General features: G+C 38.9%; 1 pseudogene; it reads right to left on the bottom strand.

Annotated features, from left to right (window-relative positions):
- Nucleotides 1-300: 300 nt before the first annotated feature.
- LOC137259396 (uncharacterized) lies at nucleotides 301-25,602 on the bottom strand (annotated as a pseudogene).
- Nucleotides 25,603-25,868: the final 266 nt, after the last annotated feature.

The following is a 25,868-nucleotide window of genomic DNA, read 5'->3' as shown; positions in this document are numbered from 1 at the left end:
CACATGTATATCTGTGATATTCTAGTTATTCTACTGTCCTTTGTCGACAGATTTTTTAGAATATGCATAAATTCCATTTAAATGTTGAATGTTATCGTCACGATACGGCTGGGATGGTACCGATGTGACTATTAACTCACTCACTCACTCTCGTCACTGAAAAAATACAGTTGGACTTGCATTGATTTTATTTTCGTCTCACACAATATCATATTGATGAGAACTGCATAATATGTGGCCATGATGCATTTTCACTGTCCAAATAGCGAGGCTTCGTCAACACAGCCTTCCACATCAGATTTATGACTGAATATTCTGGCTGTTCGGATAGAGGACCATGTCTCCCACAGGAACACAACCACGCACACCAGCCTCCACAAACCAGATCAATGACAGCACCATCATGTGCCCGGGTAACACTGTCCACTTTGGACGCGTATCCGTCCCCAGTCCACCTTAGCTGGATATAGAAAGATGTACTACAACACGCCTTACATGACAAGTCAGAGCGTTGCTATAATGAAACAGCATGACTCGTGATTATAATCATATGAATCAGTTTTTGCAATACTTTAAATTGCCATGTGGCCAACAGGGCCCATTGCCCCCTGCCGGCTCTAAAATCTATAGGCCCTGAATCTGCAGGCCCCTTTTGCTGAAGTCAATTTATATGAATCAAGAAACATGGTTTGCTGATGATAATGGTCTACATATATATGTGTACGAAAGTGAAGTTCTGTAATTTGTTACCTATGATGGCGAAAATATCGTGGTTCGTGTGTTTCACAGGATGCCCTGGGGCAAAACATCACTTTGTCATGGTGACGTGACGTCATGAACAATGCTAATATGTTTCCTTTCTTCTGTGACGTTGCGTTCTACATACGGCGGGTAACCGTCAATATTTGAAAGTAGATATGGGTTTACTTTCCACAGTTTGACGATTTTGGTAAAGAACAGAATATTATATTCGTTTCCCTATATCATACTATGTTTACGACAATTGTTCCTAAATATTCGTAAATACCAACATATTGGCATTCGTGTTGTAAACATAGTATGACACAGTAGGACACATATATCCTGTATATCGATCAGCATACAATTCTTCTTATTGTCTTTCTCGTGACATCAAGATTCCTACATGGACTGTCTTGTGAACCCAGGCACTTCATGTGAATAACAACTATGTGTACGCACAGGCACAGGCACACGCACACCCACTGACACACGTCTCTACACGCACATACATGTAATGCTTGCATGCTGAATCACTTACATCTCTGGCGAACTTCATCCCTGTTCCCTGTGTGTCAATGTGAAAGGTACCTATTCTTTTGCAGTCTGGTTTATATGAGTAACAATCCTCTGCTCTACCAAACTGATTTGGCTCCTTCTTGGTCCCGCTGGTGAAGGTGGTATCAGCTCTTATAATTATAACCGTCATTGTCTGCATTCCAGAATTGCACCGTTTTGTCAGGACATATTTCAACAAAATTAGAAAAGACATAGAAACTTAATTGTGTAACTTTTGACGTCCTGGAGAGAATTAGTTGTCACGAATTCTCAGGTTTACCAAAAATACAATGCATTTTTTTGAAAAATAAAAAATATATCTAATCGCTTACAATAGGTAAACCTGAATATAATATTGGCACACAAAGAAACACAACAGGGACAGAATAGATTCGTGGCACGCTTACAGATAAACCACATCTACACTTGTAACTGATATGTTTTCCATATTGAGTAACCTGTTGTGTTTCAACGTTTGAATCAACCAGGGTACTGGTGTATTTCAGCACCCAGTTGTTTTTGACAATGTTCTATTTCACTCAAACCCAAAGAATATTGATTCATTTGCTTCGCTGCATGCTTTAACATGTCGTACAGAAGGCCCATTAAGCGCACACTGGTCCTCGTTAGAAAAAATGAACAGGCTAAAATGTGCTCGCTCCTAACCATCTTTGACAGAGGACGGACACGTTAGCCAAAGGATAAGGACGTCATGTGGACTATAACATATTATGCATGAGTCTGAGAGGATCTAATCCCAGATGGGACCCAACTCAAGAAAAGTGCTAGAATTTGTACTTTCCCTAGAAAGTGTAAACCCAAAGACAACGTATGTTACATTTCACCACTTACTAAATAGTCTTCTGTAGTTATGTGGGCTAGGAGAGAAAACATTGTTCTTATTTAACACAGACAAAATAAGGGATCTAAATTGAAATGTGAATTTACCGATGGTATGATTCTGATCTTCTGATACAAGGTTACTCCATCTTTGCCAACAGCAATTTTCGGTAAAGACGGTCTCTCATATCCACAGTCTATGCGCGACCTCTTTGGAAAGTTTCCAATGTTTTTATTTGGCAGCGAGACATACTCCAGCTGGTGTGTGTCATTCATCAGGCAGAACACCTTCACTAACATTCCCCTGAACTGAGGTGCTGAGGGTGTGATGTTATATTCTCCACTTTGAAGTGTTAGCTTTTCTTTCTTGATCTCTGAACATGTATGAGGATCTGCAAATTTGGCAATAGTTCCACAACCAAGCTTTTTGAAATAAACATATTGGACTATGTCAGATAGCATGTAAAACAACGAAATACACTAAATGTTACGTTTTACGTTCGTTTTTTGTGTGTCACGTTCCACATGAGATAAGATACTATTTGGAAATGTTGAAGATAAGTAACCATACCTATTTGTAATCTCTACTAAATTTCATGGTACTATTCTGATTATTTAGTTCGATTCCAGCACCAGAATGAAAAAGGGTCCACACACTTTCAGTATCAATATATATATATTTGTAATAACAATGTTATGATTATATTATATTGTGATGAATAAAATTATTGATTGATTGTTCCTTAAGGTACCACTCACTGATATTTCATTTATATGGAGGCAATGTGCAAATGTTCCAGTGATCAACAGCATAAGCATCAGTTTACATAATTGATGAGCCGATAACATGCCAACACTGTGTGCTGAAAAACGTTTTATTGACGTTCCTGATGCTATTAAATCTTTTTCTGATGAACTGAATTCCATAGCTGATGAGTGTATACCAAATTCCTCTGTAGTTCCACACATAAGAAAACCATGGTTCAACGATGAGTGCAAACAAGCTAGGAAGGCAAGGAAAAAGGCAGAACATTATTTCCGTCGCCATCCTATGGTGCATAATTTAAATAAATTTAAAATTTTAAATGCTAAAGCACGGCGTACTTTTAAACAAAACAAACGCCAATCTTGGCAAAAATATGTGTCCAAAATAAATTCTCGGACACACATGTCCAAGGTATGGAACATGGTGCAGAAAATCAAAGGTAAAGGTACTAAATCTACTGTCCATCATCTTAAACATGGAGATCAATTGCTTACTGATAAATCAGATATTGCTAATAAACTGGGTGAAACCCTTGCTAAACACTCATCCTCTTCACATTATGTACCAAAATTCCATCAATATACAAAACAAGAAGAAAAGAAAACTATTAATTTCAATTCTGATAATGGGGAAGATTATAATGAAACGTTTTCTATTCATGAACTCCATACTGCTCTTGATCAAGGTCATGACACTGCTACTGGAGCTGATAACATACATTATCAACTCCTGAAGCACTTACCAGAATCCTGCCTAGAAACTCTTCTCAATATTTTTGATGATATTTGGACATCGGGTAACTTTCTTCCTTCATGGCGTGACGCCATAGTAGTACCAATACCTAAACCTGGACGTGATCATACTGATCCGTCCAATTATCGACCTATTTCACTAACTAGCTGTGTTTGCAAGACCATGGAACGCCTGATAAATAATCGACTTGTTTGGTGCTTGGAAACAAATAATCTTATCACAGATATACAGTGTGGTTTCCGTAAAAGCAGAAGTACTGTTGATCACTTAGTGCCACTGGAATCATTTGTTAAAAACGCACTAATTAATAAACAACATGCTGTGTCTATCTTTTTTTATCTTGAAAAAGCATATGACACAACCTGGAAACATGGTATTTTGAGGGATTTACATGACTTTGGTTTGCGAGGTCGTTTGCCTCATTTTATTGCCAACTTTTTGAATGACAGACAATTCCAGGTCCGTGTGGGTTCTTCCCTGTCTGATCATTACAATCAGGATCAGGGTGTTCCACAAGGCAGTATTTTATCTGTCACTCTTTTTAGCATCAAGATCAACAGTTTATCAAAAGTTTTAAACGATTCAATTCATGGATCGCTTTTCGTGGATGATTTTAATATTTCTTGCCGAGGTAAAAATATGCATACTATTGAACGGCAACTGCAGTTGTGTTTAAACAAAATAAATAAATGGTGTCTTGAAAACGGCTTCAAATTTTCGAAGTCCAAAACTAATTGTATACATTTTTGCAGAACAAATAAGCCACATAAGGACCCAGAAGTATCTCTAGATGGCACTCCCATCAAAGTTGAAAAGGAGGCCAAGTTCTTGGGATTATTTTTTGACTCACATTTAACGTTTCTACCACATATCAAATCTCTCAAAACTAAATGCCTGAAGGCACTTGACTTGTTGAAAGTCGTTTCAAATTCTAAATGGGGAGGGGACCAAGCTACCCATCTGCAACTTTATCGATCACTGATCCGGTCAAAACTTGATTATGGCTCCATTGTATATGGTGGAGCCTGTAAAAGGAACCTGAAACTTTTAGATTCTGTTCACCATCAAGGTCTAAGACTTTGTCTTGGCTCCTTTCGAACTTCACCTGTCGACAGCATGTACGTTGAGGCCGATGAGCCATCTCTTGAGCAGCGACGTATCAAATTAGCTTTAGAGTATGTAACAAAATTATATTCCAGTGAGTCAAACCCTGCATATAACTGTGTTTTCAGTCCTCTGTGTGAGGACTTATACAATATGAAATCTTCGCTTATACCGCCTCTTGGTTTAAGAATGAAACCATTTCTTGCTGCTGCCGGCAATGAGCTGGAAAATATAGCCCCTTCCCGTCTTCTTTCTTCTCCTCCTTGGCAGTTGGTTAGGCCCCAAGTGGACCTAACATTGACCACATATAAAAAATCAGAAACTAATGAATTACAGTATAAACAAGAATATAATGAATTGAAACATAAATATAGCAGTTATAAATCCTTATTTACAGATGGGTCCAAGGACGGTGGCGCAGTAGCTTGTGCCACTGTCATTGGATCCAGAACAATATCTTCTAGATTACCAGACAACAGTTCTATTTTTACCGCTGAGGCTAACGCCATATTAACAGCTCTTAAATATATTCAAAGACGCCATAAACATAAACAATATATAATCTATTCCGACTCTCTTTCTTGCCTTCAGGCTATTAAACATATCTCTTGTAAACATCCACTTTTAATTGAAATTATTGAATTATATAATGATCTTGCTACTGGCCAGTACGACATCGTCTTCTGTTGGTTACCCAGCCACGTTGGCATTTCCGGTAACGCAATGGCCGATCTTGCTGATAAGGCAGCACTTAACAAATCTGTGACATCACTTCGTATTCCTTATTCTGACTACAAAGCTAGTATTAGAGCTTACACTCGTGATCTGATGCAGAAGAAGTGGGACACCCAAGTAGGTATAAATAAACTACATGAAATAAAACCCTACACTGGCTATACTTGGGTTGTCAGTCCAGATTTGAAGAAGTCATTTTGCGACGATGCCGTATTGGCCATACAAGATACACTCATGCATACCTTTTAAAAGGTGAGGATCCTCCGTTTTGTATCCCTTGTGATGAGAGAGTCACGGTCAAGCATATCCTGCTTGACTGTGTTGAATTCTCCATCATAAGGGATAAGTATTTTTCTGTAAAAACTGTTAAGGATCTTTTTAACACAGTCAGCGCTCATTTAATTATTGGATTTTTAAAGGAAATTGATTTCTTGGTGGAATTTTGAGTTATATGTTCTGTATATAAATGCATTTTAATGATTGGTAGTTTAGGTTAGGAACTAGAATTGTTAGTGGCTGTACCCTCAAAGGGGGTTGAAGTATTGTAAAATTATTGTCCTCCTGAGAGGGTACGTAAGTCCACAAACATTCCATGTAAATTGAAATCTACCAGGTTTTTAATCGTAGTATTCTTGTTGTTTTAATTTTGGCTAGCATATTGTACACTCGCCAGCAGCTGAAGGGATGGTGTAAATCCAACTACGGTCCATGCAGGTAGCAAAGGTACTGTAAGTCCCCATGGTCCCCAGTTTGGTGATCTACCTTCAGTTGTTGGCGATCTATAGCCTGATTTTATAGTGTATTGTCCTAATGGTGATGTTGTTTTCAACTTTCCATGCTAGTTTTAATTCGATTTGTGATATTCTAGTTGTTTTACTGTCCTTCGTTGACAGGTTTTATAGTAGACATATAATTAATTTTGATATTAGATGTTCTCGTCACGATATGGCTGAGATATTGCCGATGTGACGTTAAATTTTAACTCACTCACTCACTCACTCGAAATGAGTGATGTATGTATTTGCACCCCCTAGAGTATATGTGATTAATGATTAATAGTTATAATAACGTAAATTGGCTCTGGTAAAACATCTTTAAACACGAAAGATTGAAACAAATTTCATACAACACAACGTTATTTAAAGTTGACAGAATGAACTTCCGGAATGATCAAATCATCTGGTTGGTCATTAGATGATCATCGGTCTGGCGCACCATTTAAAGGGTACTGCTGAAATGGTTGATTCCATGAAGTTCCAGGTACTGGTGGTGTTTGATGAGATTTGGAGGTTGCTTTATGGGCTTAAATACTCACCTAAGCAAATGTAGAATGTGTTCACATTGGTGGTGTTTGATGAGATTCGGAGGTTGCTTTATGGGCTTAAATACTCACCTAAGCAAATGTAGAATGTGTTCACATTGGTGGTGTTTGATGAGATTCGGAGGTTGCTTTATGGGCTTAAATACTCACCTAAGCAAATGTAGAATGTGTTCACATTGGTGGTGTTTGATGAGATTCGGAGGTTGCTTTATGGGCTTAAATACTCACCTAAGCAAATGTAGAATGTGTTCACATTGGTGGTGTTTGATGAGATTCGGAGGTTGCTTTATGGGCTTAAATACTCACCTAAGCAAATGTAGAATGTGTTCACATTGGTGGTGTTTGATGAGATTCGGAGGTTGCTTTATGGGCTTAAATACTCACCTAAGCAAATGTAGAATGTGTTCACATTGGTGGTGTTTGATGAGATTCGGAGGTTGATTTATGGGCTTAAATACTCACCTAAGCAATTGTAGAATGTGTTCACATTGGTGGTGTTTGATGAGATTCGGAGGTTGATTTATGGGCTTAAATACTCATCTAAGCAAATGTAGAATGTGTTCACATTACCAGAAGTACTCCAGGAGTAAATATACTTATAAGTAAATATACTTTTACTAGATTCCCTGAGGTGTAGCAAACATACTTTTACGTATGCCAGTTTACTCCTGGAGTATTTTCACTCATGTGAGTAAATGCGTCTACATGCCACCGTAAGTAAATTTACTTATATCAGTATAATTACTCACATGGGTGAAAGTGTCCATCTGAATTGGGCTTACGTTACTCTTTTCATCTTTTGTTGTAAATATCATTATACGCATACGGTATGTATATAACTATCTGCATCATAGTATTATATCTAACGAAATATATCCTGTATTTAAGTATCATATTTAACAATAATGTTACTTTCCAAATTTATATTATATAAAAGCATTATTGCTATTAATATTACTATCATCCCCACCATAAATGAATGCCTGTGTGGATGTATGTGTGTATGTGCAGTTAGATGTGGTGGTTGAAGCTTTTCACATTAGTTACTCTTTTCATCTTTTATCATTATATCCATACGGTATTTATCCGTCCAGCAGATGTGTCGTTTTTTTATGCAGCAGTTCAGGTTATATCAACCTGGTATATTGTCATTATTGTTTCAATTATATTTATCCCATGTGTAATGTTTACAGTATCTATGCCATTTAATGTAATCAATACATTTGCACCATATATAATGTGTATTATCACGGTATTATTCATTTATATGGTGTCCTGTTAATGCTTTGGCAATAAATATTTATGATTAGCTATGCATATACATGCATGTGTGTGATTAAAATTAAAAATTTGCTTAAGTTAGCTCATTTATTATGTGGCATTGTGATTCCTGTCAAATACTGATTGCAAACTTTACTGTTGCTCTCACATTTTCCGGACCTGATTATCCTACTGCCTCACACCTCAGTGGTCCCGTCACGATAAGGCTGAAATTATTGCCGATGTGACGTTAAATATTAACTCACTAACTCACTCAAACCCGAGTGTCTTAGTGGGTCTTGCCCGACAGAAGTAGTGAGTGAGTTTAGGTTTATGCCGCACTCAGCAACATTCCAGCTATATGGCGACGGTTTGTAAATAATGGTCAGATTATCCGGTGATCAAAAGTATACGCATCGATCTGCACAACTGGGTACCAACGACTTGTGTCAACCAAGTCAGCAAGCCTGACCACCCGAACCCGGTAGTCGCCTTTAACGACAAACAGTGTCGCCTTTTACGGCAAAGGTGCAGCCAGGTGTACATGAGGCAGGTGCACAAGTGCTGACAAAGTGATTGATTCCCTTTCCTGTGCTGTGTCGTCTCCGTCTTTTCTCGGACACCTGGCTGTTCGTGTCTTTAGATTCCTCAATTGTAACAACTGATAGTTTGTTAAACAACTTCGAGGACATACCTTCTGCTAAAAGAAAAGCAACAACAACAAAAAAACAAACAAAACAAAACAAAAAGAAAACAACGAAAACACACACACACACAGTTGATCTAGTGATTTCATTATCAGATTTGAAACTGGGTATTACATGTTCATTAGTTTCGATTCATAGGTCCACCATGCCATGTTCGTATTCGCGTCTTGTCTGCACAGTTTAGTCTCATCAGTCCGTGAATGCCTTTGGGTATCTGCTGGCATGGAAGTTTGGAATACATGAGAAACATCAGGTTTAAGAATAAGATGCTATCTCCATTGAAGATACGTGTCACCACAAACAATGTCTTTGGAATTCAATTTCTTTGTCGACTTCGTTGTAAATGATTAATGTCCTTTGGAGATTGTTTCTTCTACAGACCTTAATTTCTAGTTTTAAATGTATATCTGTGATGTTCTGGTTATTTTACTTTCCTTTATCGACAGATTTTAAAATATGCATTCATTCCATTTAAATGTTAAATGTTCTCGTCCCGATATGGCTGAGGTACTGCCAATGTGACATTAAATACTAACTCACTCACTCACTTTTCTACAGACACACTTGTGAGTATGAAAGCATTCACAATGCCACAAAGGGTATCTTTAAAAACATCTATACTTTGTAGAGACAAGATTTAAAAGAAATTCAAAATTTTGTAAATATTTGAATAATGAGACAGCAGGTATGCAGTGTTACATGAACTTGTGTCAGCACTCGACCTCCCTCTAGGGAATGCTGAATAGCGCTTCTAGTTCTTACCAAAAGTGGACGCATGGCAGGAAAGGTTCTCCGGACCCTATTGTCGGTTGTATGAGGCGACTGTCTGTCTGGGCAGTCTGTTTGCCGTAGATTATGGTGAGTGATGGAGTGTAGCACTCAGCACAATTCCAGCTACATGGCGGCTGTCTGTAAAAATCTGAATCTGGACCAGACATTCCCCTCACCAAAAGCATGAGCATCGACTTGCACAAATTCCTTTCTCTGTAAACGCAAATGATAAGCTAGCGCTTTCTGCGCCATCGACTTCGCGGAATTCAAATATTTACCTTTACAACACCAGTTTTAATTCTTTGTAAATTGACTCTTTCAAATAATTTGCTGTCAGTAGGGGTTAAGTGTAAATCGACGATACTACATGGAGGCACGGCATTTTGAAGAATTTATATGATTTTGGTTTGAGGGGTTGTTTACACCTTTCAACATCACAATTTTTAGCAGACAGGTAATTTCATGTTAGAGAGGGTATCATCAGGATCAGAGTGTTCTACAAGGCAGTAAGGTTTTAGATGATTCAGTCGATGAAATAGGTTTAGTGGATGATTATATTCTTTCTTGTCGAGGTAATATATGCATGTTATTGAACGTTGAACGTATTGCAGTTGTGCTTAAATAGAATTAATAAATGGTATTTTCAAAACGGCTTTCAATTTTCTAAATCAAAATTAATTGTACACACTTCTGTAGAAAATATGACCCTTATAAATACCTCGAACTTATTGTAAATGGCAGCCCCATGAAAGTTGCAAAGGAGACCAAGTTATAGGCCTAATGTTTTCGACTCCCATTTCCCTTCCGCCTACCAAATATCTCAAAAACTAAATGCACGAAGGAGCTTGACGTTTTGGGTTATAATTTTAAGTGGGAGGGGATCAAGGTACCCTCCCACACCCATATCGATCACCAACCCGTTTGAAACTTCATCGTATGTGGTAGCGTGTGAAGAAGCACTTTCTAAGACTTGGACCTTCTCCTGCTGACAGGCTCTAGGTCCAGGTCAACGAGTCATCTTTCACACAAGGTCGTAAAAAATTATCTGTACAATATATTGGAAAACTATACAGTAACAGTGTCTTACATCCCCTTCATCTTCTCTTGTTCCGCGTCTTGGGCTCACAGTTGAACCATTCATTTCTGCTGCCGGTAGCAGAAGCAAATGCAACATTAACAGCTCTTAAAATATTAATAAACCCCAAAAAATAATATACAATATATCATAGTTTCAGATTCTCTTTCTTGCCCTCAGACTATGAAAAATCTTTCTTGCAAAAATCTACTTTCAATGGAAATATAAACAATCGAATTGTATATGTGATTGCTACTAGCCTATTCGACATCCCCCTCTGTTGGTTACCCAGCCACGTTGGAATTTCTAGTGGCACAACGGACGGATTTCTCCAAAGCCAGAACTCAGTAATCTACTTCTGATCCCTTATTCAGATTACAAAGCCTTCGTTAGTTTTATACTATTGATTTAATGCAGAAGTGGGGCACTCCAGGAAGTATGGATAAATGACATGAAACAAAACCCTATATTACACCTACGTTGGTTCTTAGTCCAGAGGCACCCGTGAACGGCCACCTCCTCGTGGTGGGTGCTGGGTAACGCAAAGAGCCGTTCAAACCCCCGTGTGGACCCGGGTCAACTAGGTCCATAGCACCCCATTGCTGGTTGCAAGGAGCAACCGAATTGGGCAACCTGTTTGCCGTGGGTTGCGTCCCGTGTCGGTGGAGGACGGTAGTCTGGTGGTTGAGGGCAGTAGGAGCCTGAACCGTGTTCCTGTTGCTCAACACACCACTTCGACCCTTACTTCACCTAGACGGGTGGTAGAATCGGCCCGATTCTATCAATCGGCTGGTCACGCCAAGCCCTGTGTATGGACTTGTACGTCACTCATGTACGTTAAACATGTACGTTTAATTTGAAAATGTTTTACATTTGGACTCGGTACATTTATACATATCAGATGTCAATGATTTGCAATGTGATGTTTTGCTCTTTGCCTAGAGTCTTATGCCAGAAGGCGGTGGCTCATGGGCCAATCTGGTGGATTAGCTATTTATAACTTTTCTGCTGGAGTATATCATCCGAGTATCCTTGGTGCTGCAAGTTGGAGACCCACTTGTTTTTAGCATTGTCCTTGTGATACTCCGTGGTGGGTGGGGAGCTCGGATGATGAACCTTAAAACACTAACTATGGCTTCCGAAACCCCTATGACCAAGAAAAAACGTCCTCTTGACACGGATCCTGATGTTAATGATCAAAGACCGTCCACATCTATTGACTATTGGCCACGTTTTATAGTACTTGAGACTGTTGACAAGACTCCCTTGAAGCTGAACCCTTTTGCTGTTTCAAAAGGCGTACAAGGCATAGCAGGAGATGTTAAAAATGTTAGACGTTTGCGTACAGGTTCACTTCTTATTGAATGTAGTAAGAGACAACAGGCAAATAACCTCCTGTCAACTAAATCTTTTGTTGGCATTCCCGTATCAGTCTCTGCCCACCGAACGCTTAACACCAGCAAAGGCATAGTGAGAGACCGAGACCGCCTTTTTGCTGATATGCTGGAAATTGATATTGCCTCAGAGATGAAGGAACAAGGTGTGTTGTATGTGAAACGTTTCACTACCCGTAAACACAATGAGATCCAACAAACAAACACCTATTTGTTCTCTTTTTCTACTCCGACTGCTCCCACATCAATAAAGGCTGGTTACTGTCAACTCAAAGTGGAAACGTACATTCCAAATCCATTGAGATGCTTCAAGTGCCAAAAGTATGGGCATGGCGTAAATACCTGCACATTGTCTGTTGTGTGCGCTCACTGTGGTGAGAAAACACACACAACAGAAGATTGTGACAGTGATTTTAAAAAATGTACCAACTGCTCAGGTGACCATTCATCTTCATCGAAACAGTGTCCAATCTGGAGAGAGCAAATGGAAATAAACAGAATAAAGTATACCCAAAACATCTCTTTTTCTGAAGCAAAAAAACTGGTGAAGAGATCTGATCTTCCAGAAAGTTATGCTACAGTAGCAAACGCATCATCTGTGCGCAGCTCTAAAATAACAAAGTCATCTACAAGCTGCCAAACTACCTTGACTTGGGTCAACAGTGACTCTCCACAACTTCTATACCCAGCTATGTCATCACAGACTGAAGAATCACTTCCTGGAACATCAAAGTCTTCTTCTGATCATAAATCATCTTCGCAGTCACGCACTGAGTCTCAATCTACAACTGATAGACAACAAACTGCTAAAGGTAAATCTAAGCCTAAGCCTGATGTTTCAAAACAACAAAGTGGCAGAGCTCCCAAGGGGTCACAAAATAAAGTTCAATTGTTTAATAAATACGGGTCTCTTGAAGACATGGACGTTTATTCTAGGGCACATAGCTTGTCGCCCTCCAAAAGAGTGCGGGGTAGATCCCCAATAAATCCCCCCTAAAGATAGTTTATTCCACTAATATTGTACAGTGGAACTGCAGAGGATTGAGGACTAATTTACATGAATTACAGCTATTAGTCCAAGATTTCACACCTTCAGCGATATGTCTCCAAGAGACATATTTAAAGCAAACAGATACATTTGACCTTCGTCATTTTAATGCATATCATTCTTTTTCACCTCCGGGTGATAGAGCTACTGGCGGGTCATCCGTTTTAGTCAGACAAAACGTTATTCAAAGCCCTGTTTCACTTAATACTAATATGCAGGCTGTTGCAGTGAGAATTACCTTACACGTAGCGTTTACGCTATGCTCTCTTTATATTTCGCCGTCTTCGACGTTCACTAAAACTGATCTTCAAGCTCTATATGACCAACTCCCGAAGCCCTGTATTATAATGGGAGATTTAAATGGGCACAACCCACTCTGGAGTAGTGTAAATACAAACACTAGAGGTAAACTGTTGGAGGACTTTTGTTCTGACAATGACTTATGTATTTATAATGATGGTTCCAACACATATTTACACCCTGGCACAGGGACGTATTCTGCTCTCGACTTGTCATTGACAAATTCCGAACTATTAAATGAATTCGAATGGTCAGTCCATGATGACCTCTGTGGAAGTGACCATTTTCCTACTATATTAAAAGCTGTAACTCCATCTGATGTTCCTCCATCATCAAGGCGGAATTTTAAAAAGGCTAACTGGGCTTTATATGAAACACTGTGTGCTGAAAAATTTAAACCTGAACGTTTTATTGACGTTTCTGATGCTATCAAATCTTTTTCAGATGAACTGAATTCCATAGCTGATGAGTGTATACCAAAGTCCTCTGCAGTTCCACACATAAGAAAACCATGGTTCAACGATGAGTGCAAACAAGCTAGGAAGGCAAGGAAAAAAGCAGAACATTATTTCCGCCGTCATCCTATGGTGCATAATTTAAATAAATTTAAGATTTTAAATGCTAAAGCACGGCGTACTTTTAAACAGAACAAACGCCAATCTTGGCAAAATTATGTATCCAAAATAAATTCTCGGACACCCATCTCCAAGGTATGGAACATGGTCCAGAAAATCAAAGGTAAAGGTACTAAATCTACAGTCCATCATCTTAAACATGGAGATCAATTGCTTACTGATAAATCAGATATTGCTAATAAACTGGGTGAAACCCTTGCTAAACACTCTTCCTCTTCAAATTATGTACCTAAATTTCAGCAATATCAAAAACAACAAGAAAAGAAAACTATTAATTTCAATTCTGATAATGGGGAAGATTATAATGAAACGTTTTCTATTCATGAACTCCATACTGCTCTTGATCAAGCTCATGACACTGCTACAGGAGCTGATAACATACATTATCAACTCCTGAAGCACTTACCAGAATCCTGCCTAGAAACGCTTCTCAATATTTTTGATGATATTTGGACATCGGGTAACTTTCCTCCGTCATGGCGTGACGCCATAGTAGTACCAATACCTAAACCTGGACGTGATCATACGGATCCGTCCAATTATCGACCTATTTCACTAACTAGCTGTGTTTGCAAGACCATGGAACGCATGATAAATAATCGACTTGTTTGGTGCTTGGAAACAAATAATCTTATCACAGATATACAGTGTGGTTTCCGTAAAAACAGAAGTACTGTCGATCACTTAGTGCGACTGGAGTCATTTGTTAAAAACGCACTAATTAATAAACAACATGCTGTGTCTATCTTTTTTGATCTTGATAAAGCATATGACACAACCTGGAAACATGGTATTTTGAGGGATTTACATGACTTTGGTTTGCGAGGTCGTTTGCCTCAATTTATTGCCAACTTTTTAAATGACAGACAATTCCAGGTCCGTGTGGGTTCTACCCTGTCTGATCATTACAATCAGGATCAGGGTGTTCCACAAGGCAGTATTTTATCTGTCACTCTTTTTAGCATCAAGATCAACAGTTTGTCAAAAGTTTTAAACGATTCAATTGATGGATCGCTTTTCGTGGATGATTTTAATATTTCTTGCCGAGGTAAAAATATGCATACTATTGAACGGCAACTGCAGTTGTGTTTAAACAAAATAAATAAATGGTGTCTTGAAAACGGCTTCAAATTTTCGAAGTCCAAAACGAATTGTATACATTTTTGCAGAACATATAAGCCACATAAGGACCCTGAACTATCTCTAGATGGCACTCCCATCAAAGTTGTAAAGGAGGCCAAGTTCTTGGGATTAATTTTTGACTCGCATTTAACGTTCCTACCACATATCAAATCCCTCAAAACTAAATGCCTGAAGGCACTTGACTTGTTGAAAGTCGTTTCAAATTCTAAATGGGGAGGGGACCAAACTACCCTCCTGCAACTTTATCGATCACTGATCCGGTCAAAACTTGATTATGGCTCCATTGTATATGGTGGAGCCTGTAAAAGCAACCTGAAACTTTTAGATTCTGTTCACCATCAAGGTCTAAGACTTTGTCTTGGCTCCTTTCGAACTTCACCTGTTGACAGCATGTACGTTGAGGCCGATGAGCCATCTCTTGAGCAGCGACGTATCAAATTAGCTTTAGAGTATGTAACAAAATTATATTCCAGTGAGTCAAACCCTGCATATAACTGTGTTTTCAGTCCTCTGTGTGAGGACTTATACAATAAAAAATCTTCGCTTGTACCGCCTCTTGGTTTAAGAATTAAACCATTTCTTGCTGCTGCCGGCATTGAGCTGGAAAATATAGCTCCTTCCCGTCTTCTTTCTTCTCCTCCTTGGCAGTTGGTTAGGCCCCAAGTGGACCTAACATTGACCGCATTTAAAAAATCGGAAACTAATGAATTACAGTATAAACAAGAATATAGCAGTTATAAATCCTTATTTACAGATGGGTCCAAGGACGGTGGCGCAGTAGCTTGTGCCACTGTCATTGGATCCAGAACAATATCTTCTAGATTACCAGACAACAGTTCTATTTTTACCGCTGAGGCTAACGCCATATTAACAGCTCTTAAATATATTCAAAGACGCCATAAACATAAACAATATATAATCTATTCCGACTCTCTTTCTTGCCTTCAGGCGATTAAAAATCTTTCTTGTAAACATCCACTTTTAATTGAAATTATTGAATTATATAATGATCTTGCTACTGGCCAATACGACATCGTCTTCTGTTGGTTACCCAGCCATGTAGGCATTTCAGGGAACACAATGGCCGATTTTGTTGCCAAGGCAGCACTCAACAAATCTGTGACACCACTTCTTCTTCCATACTCAGATTACAAAGCGAATATTAGAACTTATATACGTGATCTGATGCAAAAGAAGTGGGACACCCAAGTAGGTATAAATAAATTACATGAAATAAAACCGTATATCGGTTACACCTACTTGAGCTGTCAGTCCAGATTTGAAGAGGTCGTTATGCGACGATGTCGTATTGGTCACACCAGATATACGCATAAATACCTTTTGAAAGGTGAGGATCCTCCGTTTTGTGTCCCTTGTGATGAAAGAATCACGGTCAAGCATGTCTTGCTTGACTGCGTGGAGTATTCCATCACAAGGGATACCTATTTTAAATCACGTAGTATGAAGGACCTTTTTACTAATATCAGTTCTCATTTAATTATTGGATTTTTAAAAGAATTAGATTTATTAAATGAATTGTATATAGATAATTTTTATTATCGGAAGTTTAAATTGGTAACTGTGCTTGTTGGTGGCTGTATCCTCAAAGGGGGTTGAAGTATTGTAAAACTATTGTCCTCCTGAGAGGGTACGTAAGTCCACAAACATTTAAAGTAAATTCAAACTTTCCATGATTTTAATCGTAGAATAAATGTCTTTTTACTGAATGGCTAGATTTCCCGAATTGCTGACTCCTGAGGGGATGATGTAAATCCAGCTAGGGTCCATGCAGGTAGCCAAGGTACTGTAAGTCCCCATGGTCCCTAGTATGGTGATCTACCTTCAGTTGTTAGCAATCTATAGCCCATTTTTATCTTGTATTATCCTCTATAGATAAATTGTTTTAGCTATAGTTACTAGTTTTACACTCTACTCTGTGATATTCTAGTTGTTTTACTGTCCTTCGTTGACAGGTTTTATAATAGGCATATAGTTCATTTCAGAATTAAATGTTCTCGTCACGATATGGCTGAGATACTGCCGATGTGACGTTAAATGTTAACTCACTCACTCACTCTTAGTCCAGATGTGATGACGTCATAATGCGACGATGTCGTATTGTCCATACTGATACTCATAGTAAAACAAGGTGAAGACCCTCCCTTTTGTATCCTTTGTGATGAAGGAATGACCCCTAGTATGGTGATCCATGTTTCTTTGTTGACGATCTATGGCCTGTTTGTAAATTGTATGTGTTGTCCTTGGCAGATACACTATTTTAGAATGGCATACCTGTTTTATAGTGATGAAGGAATGGTCCCTAGTGTAGTGATCTACGTTACTTTGTTTACGATCTATGGCCTGATAAACCGTTAGAGAATGACATATTTGTTTTATATTAACATATGGGCTATTCCATTGTTCCGTCCTTTGTTGACAGGTTTTCATAATTTACACATATGTATGGTGAATGCAAAACTTGTTTCAGTCACGATATGGCTGAAATATTGCTCATGTGACTGTAAATGTTACCTCACTCACTCAACTGGTAGTAAAGACCACCTAGATTGTTTACTCCTAGGACATCTGGCAACGTAACTTACACTTGTACATGAGAACTCTCCTATCTATCAACAGGATTTAAATATCACAACATTTATACGTTAATCTATAGCAGAGAATGCCTGGTTCATTTTCTGTATTCAGGTTACACCCTAGTTATGAAACAGAGAATGTCCACACAGAATGGCCACATGTGCATTAACCACATTCTAAAAGTGCTAGCCATCAGATGTATAAAATTAAAATCTAGAAAATTCAAGACGTAGTGGATTTAATTGCTAGATCTCTAAATACAACCAATAAAGGATATGCTCGATTGTCTATCCCAGTCGAAACTAGTGACGGAGTGAGTGAGTGAGTATGGCTTAACGTTACTTTCAGGAATCTTGCAACAATATCGCAGGCGATTGTTCACGCGAAATATAGAGCATAATTATGTTCAAGTCACAGTTTGATGTAAAAACTGAGAATTACTACAAGAAATGACTTGTACTAGCCGTAAGAACTTTCAAATTGCAATCTGAAACTTTCGAGATGCAAATGGAAGCTAAAGGAGTTTCGCTCTGATAGAAAGGAATTTGAGGGCTTTGCCATTAATACATTTACAGACCGATCCTTGAACATCATTGTTTTGATGGCTGTGATCTGTACTGCACTGGTTGCTGTGCAGCAGAGGTGTCGAGTGCGTCATTAGTTCCATGCATCCGTTGTCACAGAGGATACGTAGAGGGTAATCAAGCACAAGCAGTGACTGTATGCAAACAGGAATGAAAAAAAGCCTCTTTCCACATGAATGTATTTTTGGCGACGTATTTGTAGCAAACATCCAATCGAAGATTATCCATATATTTAGGTAAATGGTGTTATCAATGTTTGGATATGTTTTATTATAGCTAAAATGGATATAATTAAACGACCGCACGTTATCAGAAATGAGCGGGCCACTGTAACTTGATAATGCCCGCAAAATGCTTGACGACAGGCCATTATCAAGCCCGTTGTAACGTGACGTCATAAGTAGCTCAGCTGTTGAAGTTCAATCACCTACGACTCGTTTAAACTTGGGTTCATTATTGACCATATATCTGGCTCACATTCGTCACATGTGTCTGTGCCATTATGCACTTTCCTGCCTGTGTCAACCATAACAATTGTACCATAAATGAAAACATACAGCAACGAAAATATCGACTTGAAGTCTAACGTTGTTGATCACTGAAAAAAATGGAGGCTGGTAGGATGAGCAAAGGTCAAGGTCGAATGTCGTCAATCTCAACAGTGACGTCATCTGTGTTGTTCTATGATGTGTCGATATTTGTAAAATGTGTGTCAGTGACCTCCGTCGTTTTGTTGTTGGCAGTAAATGTTTCTAAACCGATGCCGCTCTTTTTATTCTTATTTTATTAAAAAATTCTATTCATTTTAGCTATAATAACGTTAAGGTCTTTTCAACTGAAAGACCTCGGGCTTCTGCAAATGATAATGCCCTGAAAACTAGCGTTACCCTTATATTATAGGCTTTTCTCGGGGGTATTATGGCCTCATGTACGCCTCTTTGTTGCAGTGGCAAGATCCCTTTCCCAACGGAGTAGTTTCCAACGCACTTATCTTAGTGCCATGTTGAATGTGCAAATATCATTTTATTTTATTCTGAAGATAGGTAGTCTCGCTTGGGAATAGATATGACATGTAAACACAATCGCGACTGCCTCTCGACGAAATTATATAATGAGTAAATCAGCAATAAAAATAGTTTATTATGTTTAAGTTGAGTTTGCAGTGTCTAAAATAGTTTGAATAAAGCAATTATAGTCGGGAAAGAAAATGAGTACACGGTGAACTTAAAAACTGTTAATCAGAGAGGTTTTCAACTCCGTCCACTGCGTGCGTGTTATTCTGACGTCATGCAATCGATAGAGCTCAGCCGAACGTTTGGCTGTTACCCTGGCGACAGGTAATAGTCTTTCACTTGTCACCCTCCTGGAAGGGGTGACAAGAAAACTTGTTAAGTGGCCATTGACCATTCAAAATCAAAGTATTTCACATGAAGCTAACATAACACTGTTTACACGAATAGTGACGACCACAACGTACGTTTCAGCTCCGGTCATATATGAACTGAATAATTCTTCTTCCAACTAAAAAAGTGTAAGTCCTACATCTGGAACGTCCCTGTCAAACTGTTTTGAAATCGATCCTTACACATTCCTTATCTGTATGCATTAACCATTAATGCCTGTTTAGATCTTGATGGTAATGCATTGCTGGTACTGAATTGTGTTTCCAAGAACATCACACGATAACGTCGGGTTATATGCGTAAATTCTATATACATTACATTACCAGGATTCTACTCTATAATTCATCTCATCACTAACTATTCAATTGTTATACATCTTTAGCATCAGTAGGCATATCTCCACTCACAAATGAGCAATCCACTGCCTATTTGCAGGAGGGTCTGCAAAATATAGTATCTCAGATTTACTGTCTTTTATCAGGTTGGTGTTATTTTAAAACTATGAATGATATACCTTTGTCGATAGATATGTTAGAATGACTAGCTTGTTGAATCATGTGGTAAAAGAGATTTGGAAATATTTCCACTACCCGGGACAGAATGTGTCCACAGCATCCCGTTGCTTGTCGTAAGAGGCTACTGAATTGAGCAACCTCTTTGCCGTGGGTTGCGTCCCTTGTCGGTGGAGGACGAGATCCTGGTGGTTGAGGGCAGATGGTCTTTTAACAGCGTTCCATTTGCCCAACACACCACTTCGGCCCTTACTTCACCTAGACGGGCCCATTTAACCAGTTGGCACCCATGAAGAGCAACCTCCTCGTGGTGGGTGCTGGGTAACGCTAAGTGCTCTTCTCCCGTGTGGACCCGGGGCAGAATGTGTCCACAGCACCCCATTGCTGGTCGTAAGAGGCGACCGAATTGGGCAACCTGTTTGCCGTGGGTTGCGTCCCGTGTCGGTGGAGGACGGTAGTCTGGGGGTTGAGGGCACTGGGAGCCTGAATCGTGTTCCCTTTGCCCAACACACCACTTCGGCCCTTACTTCACCTAGACGGGTGGTAGAATCGGCCCGATTCTATCAATCGGCTGGTCACGCCAAGCCCTGTGGTAAAATTATGTACCCTTATACAATATTATGAGTAATGTACTATACCATTTTTAAAGTCTTGGCGGATTTTTCAAACTCTATTTCAACTCCTCAAATTCATGTATATTTTTATCGTATATATCGTCACGATATGGCTGAAATACTGCCGATGTGACGTTAAATGTTAACTCACTCACTCACTCATTCAACCAGTCGGTTGGTCATGCCAAGCCCTGTGCATGGACTATGTATGTGTCATTACACAAATTTGATTTGGAATTGTTATGAATTTCAGTCTTGGCACTACTGTTGATCTGTAACCTTTCCGATTGTGAATTATCCAAATTATGATCATATGAACTTTGCCTAGAGTCTTATGCCCAGAAGGCGGTGGCTCATGGGCCAATCTGGTAGATTAATTATTTATAATTCTTCTGCTGGAGTATATCATCCGGGTATCCTTGGTGCTGCAAGCTGGAGATCCGTTTGTTTTTAGCATTGTCCTTGTGATACTCCGTGGTGGGTGGGGAGCTCGGATGACGAACCAATATAACCTGAACATGGAATACGAAACCCCCTCAAAAAAGACCAAACGTCCACTTAATAATGTTGATGAACCACAAACTTCAAAACAAACAGAATATTGGCCACGTTTTCTTGTTGTAGAGGCTAGTGACAAGACACCTCTGAAACTGAACCCATTTTCAATATCAAAGGGTGTTCATGGCACAGCTGGCGAGGTTATAAACATCAAAAGATTGAGATCAGGCTCTTTGTTGATTGAATGCAGTAAAAAACAGCAATCTGTTAACCTTCTGTCAATCACTCTCACAGAACTCTCAATACCAGCAAAGGAATAGTACGTGATAGAGATCAATCGTTTGCAGACATGACTGAAAGTGAAATATCTTTTGAAATGAGAGACCAAGGTGTGTTATACGTCAAAAGATTCTCAACCAGGAAAAATTCTCAAACTCAACTTACTAACACCTATCTCTTTTCCTTTTCAGCACCAACTGCTCCCAGATCAATTAAAGCCGGCTACTGTAATATCAATGTTGATGTTTTCATTCCAAATCCCTTACGATGTTTTAAATGTCAAAAGTATGGCCATGGTGTCAATTCCTGTACAAGACCTGTTACATGTGCACACTGCAGTCAGCAGTCTCATAGTACTGAAGACTGTGATAGTGATATCACGAAATGTACAAATTGTTCAGGAAGTCACTCATCCTTTTCCAAAGACTGTCCCATCTGGAAACAACAGATGGAAATCAATAAGATTAAATTTTCCAGAAACATCAGCTTCTCTGAAGCTAGGAAACTTGTCCAATCTAATGATGGTACAGATTCCTATGCATCCGTTGTTAGTGCAGCTTTGAAACCTAAAGTAACAACTAAATCTATAGACTGCCAAACAGATATCACATAGATCAGCACAGAAGCACCTTGGATTTATACTAGCGAACAGGCCACACAAACTACTAAATCACTTTCAGTCACACAACATCACTCTCAAGCTCAGCCACAGTCGTCATCTCTGTCTCTAGATCGTTCAAAAGGACAAAAACCTCAAACTCAGCATAATGTTAAACCATCCAAGCCTAAACAGAATCATCGAAAGGACAGCAAAATTCGAGAATTTCAAAGGGGTCAAATAACCAAATGCAACTTTTCAATAAGTTTGGATCACTTGAACAGATGGATGTTATGGAAAACATCCAACCGAGGGCACACAGCGTTTCGCCCTCAAGGAGAGTGCGGGGTAGGTCCCCAATCAATCCACCCAAATAATAATGTTTTCGAATAATCTTATACAGTGGAATTGTCGAGGACTGCGGACCAACTTCAATGAATTACAATTATTGGTCCAAGATTTTAAACCGTCAGCTTTCTGCCTGCAAGAGACTTATTTAAAGCAAAACGATACTATAGCTTTTCGCCAGTTCCAAGCATACCATTCTTTTTCTCCTCCAGGTGAAAGGGTCACTGGAGGATCTTCAATTCTTGTGAGGCAAGATGTTATCCACAGCCCTGTTGTGCTTCAGACTAATCTTCAAGCTGTTGCTGTGCGTCTGACACTTCACGTTGCTTTCACTCTCTGTTCACTTTATATTCCACCATCTGCAGCTCTCCAGCAAGCTGATCTTCAAAATCTTTATGATCAGCTTCCAAAACCATGTATTATCATGGGGGATTTGAATGGACACAATCCACTCTGGGGAGGTAGAAATACTAATACTAAAGGTAAACGTCTGGAGGAGTTCATCACTAATAACGACCTGTGTATATTTAATGATGATTCCCATACTTATTTGCATCCTGCTACTGGCACCTACTCTTCTCTTGATTTGTCTCTAACTGATGCGAACCTTTTCAATGACTTTGAACGGTCTGTTCACAATGATCTTTGTGGGAGTGACCATTTCCCAACTATACTTTCAGCAGTAAATCCATCTGATACTCCACCATGTACAAGGCGGAATTTCACTAAAGCAAACTGGTTGATGTTTGAAACTTTATGCACAAGCAAACTAAAACCTGAATTGTTTAGTGGTGTTGTAGACCCCATTCAGATATTCTCAGATGTCTTGAATGAAATAGCTGATGGATGTATTCCAAAGTCCTCTGTCAGTCCACATATAAGAAAACCATGGTTTAACTCGGATTGCCGACAGGCCAGAAAAGCGAGGAAAAAGGCTGAGAAATATTTCCGCCATCACCCAACTGTCCACAACTTAAACAATTTTAAAATGCTCAATGCAAAGGCACGTCGTACCTTCAAACAAAATAAACGACAATCTTGGAGGGACTATGTCTCCAAGATTAATTCACGTACGCCAGTGTCAAAGTATGGAACATGCTTCAAAGAATTAAGGGCAAAGGTTCAAAATCTGCTGTTCACCATCTTAGGGAGGGTGATAATGTACTTACAGACAAATCTGAGATAGCCAATAAAATTGGCGAAACTCTCGCCAAAAAATCTTCATCGGCAAATTATGTCCCTGAGTTTCAGCAATATCAAAAACAACAGGAAAAGGCAAAACTTAATTTCGACTCAAATAATGGTGAAGATTATAATGAAGTGTTTTCATTAAATGAGCTGCATACTGCACTTGAGCAAGCTCATGACACTGCAACCGGCGATGATAATATACATTACCAGCTACTGAAACACTTACCCGAACCTTGCTTGATAACACTTTTAGATATCTTTGATCAAATATGGACATCTGGAGAATTTCCTCCTTCATGGCGTAATGCCATCGTAATACCAGTACCTAAACCTGGCAGGGATCATACAGATCCGTCAAATTACAGGCCAATATCTCTCACTAGCTGCGTCTGTAAAACCATGGAACGTATGGTGAATAATAGATTAGTTTGGTATCTTGAAACCAATAACCTTATAACAAATATTCAATGCGGTTTCAGGAAAAATCGTAGTACCATTGATCATTTGGTATGGTTAGAATCCTTTGTTAAAAATGCTATGCTGAATAAACAACATGCTGTATCAATTTTCTTTGATCTTGAGAAAGCTTATGATACGACCTGGAAGCATGGTATTCTAAAGGATTTACATGATTTTGGTTTGAGGGGCCGTCTGCCTCTTTTTATATCAGAGTTTTTAAAAGACCAGCAATTTCAAGTCCGAGTGGGTTCTACCCTGTCTGATCATTACAATCAGGATCAGGGTGTTCCTCAAGGTAGTATTTTGTCTGTCACTTTATTTAGTATTAAGATCAACAGTTTATCCAAAGTTTTAAATGATTCAATTGATGGATCATTATTTGTGGATGATTTTAATATTTCTTGTTGTGGTAGAAATATGCATGCTATTGAACGACAACTGCAGTTGTGTTTAAACAAAATAAATAAATGGTGTCTTGAAAACGGCTTTAAATTCTCTAAATCCAAAACTAACTGCATACATTTTTGTAGAAAATACAAGCCTCATAAGGACCCAGAACTATCCTTAAATGGCACTCTCATCAAAGTTGTAAAGGAGGCCAAGTTCTTGGGCCTAATCTTTGACTCCCATTTAACTTTTCTGCCGCACATTAAATCTCTTAAAGCCAAATGCCTGAAGGCACTCGATTTGTTGAAAGTTGTTTCCAACTCAAAGTGGGGAGGGGATCACGATCATTAGTCCGTTCTAAACTTGATTATGGTTCCATCGTATATGGTGGAGCATGCAAAAGCAACCTGAAACTTCTTGATTCTGTCCATCACCAAGGTTTAAGAATTTGTCTTGGTTCCTTTAGAACTTCACCTGTTGACACTCTCTACGTCGAGGCTGATGAGCCATCTCTTGACCAACGCCGTATAAAATTAACTTTACAGTACATCACAAAACTGTATGCCAATCAGTCAAACCCTGCATATAACTGTGTCTTCAACCCTCTTTATGAGGATGCTTACAACAAGAAATCTTCTCTTGTTCCGCCACTTGGACTTGGACAGAATTAAGCCGTTTATTACTGCTGCCGGCATTGCGCTGGAAAATATAGCTCCTTTTCGTTTTCTTTCTTCACCCCCTTGGCAACTGGTTAGACCACAGATCGATCTAACATTAACATCATTTAAAAAATCAGAAACTAATGACTTACAATATAAGCAAGAATATCACCAATTAAAAAGTAAATATAACAATTACAAATCCTTATTTACAGATGGGTCCAAGGACGGTGGCGCAGTAGCTTGTGCCACTGTCATTGGATCAAGAACAATCTCTTCTAGATCACCTGATAACAGTTCTATTTTTACTGCAGAAGCAAACGCCATATTAACTGCTCTTAAATATATTCAAAGACACCCTAAACATAAACAGTATATAATCTATTCAGACTCTCTCTCTTGCCTTCAGGCTATTAAAAATGTTTCTTGTAAACATCCACTTTTAATTGAAATTATTGAATTGTACAATAATCTTGCTACTGGCCAGTGCGACATTGTCCTTTGTTGGTTACCTAGTCACGTTGGCATTTCTGGTAACACAATGGCTGATCTTGCTGCTAAAGCAGCACTCAACAAATCTGTGACACCACTTC

This window comes from Haliotis asinina, chromosome 13 (genome assembly GCF_037392515.1).
Source record: "Haliotis asinina isolate JCU_RB_2024 chromosome 13, JCU_Hal_asi_v2, whole genome shotgun sequence".
Classification (NCBI taxonomy): domain Eukaryota; kingdom Metazoa; phylum Mollusca; class Gastropoda; order Lepetellida; family Haliotidae; genus Haliotis; species Haliotis asinina.
This window is presented reverse-complemented; position numbering and strand designations above follow the sequence as displayed.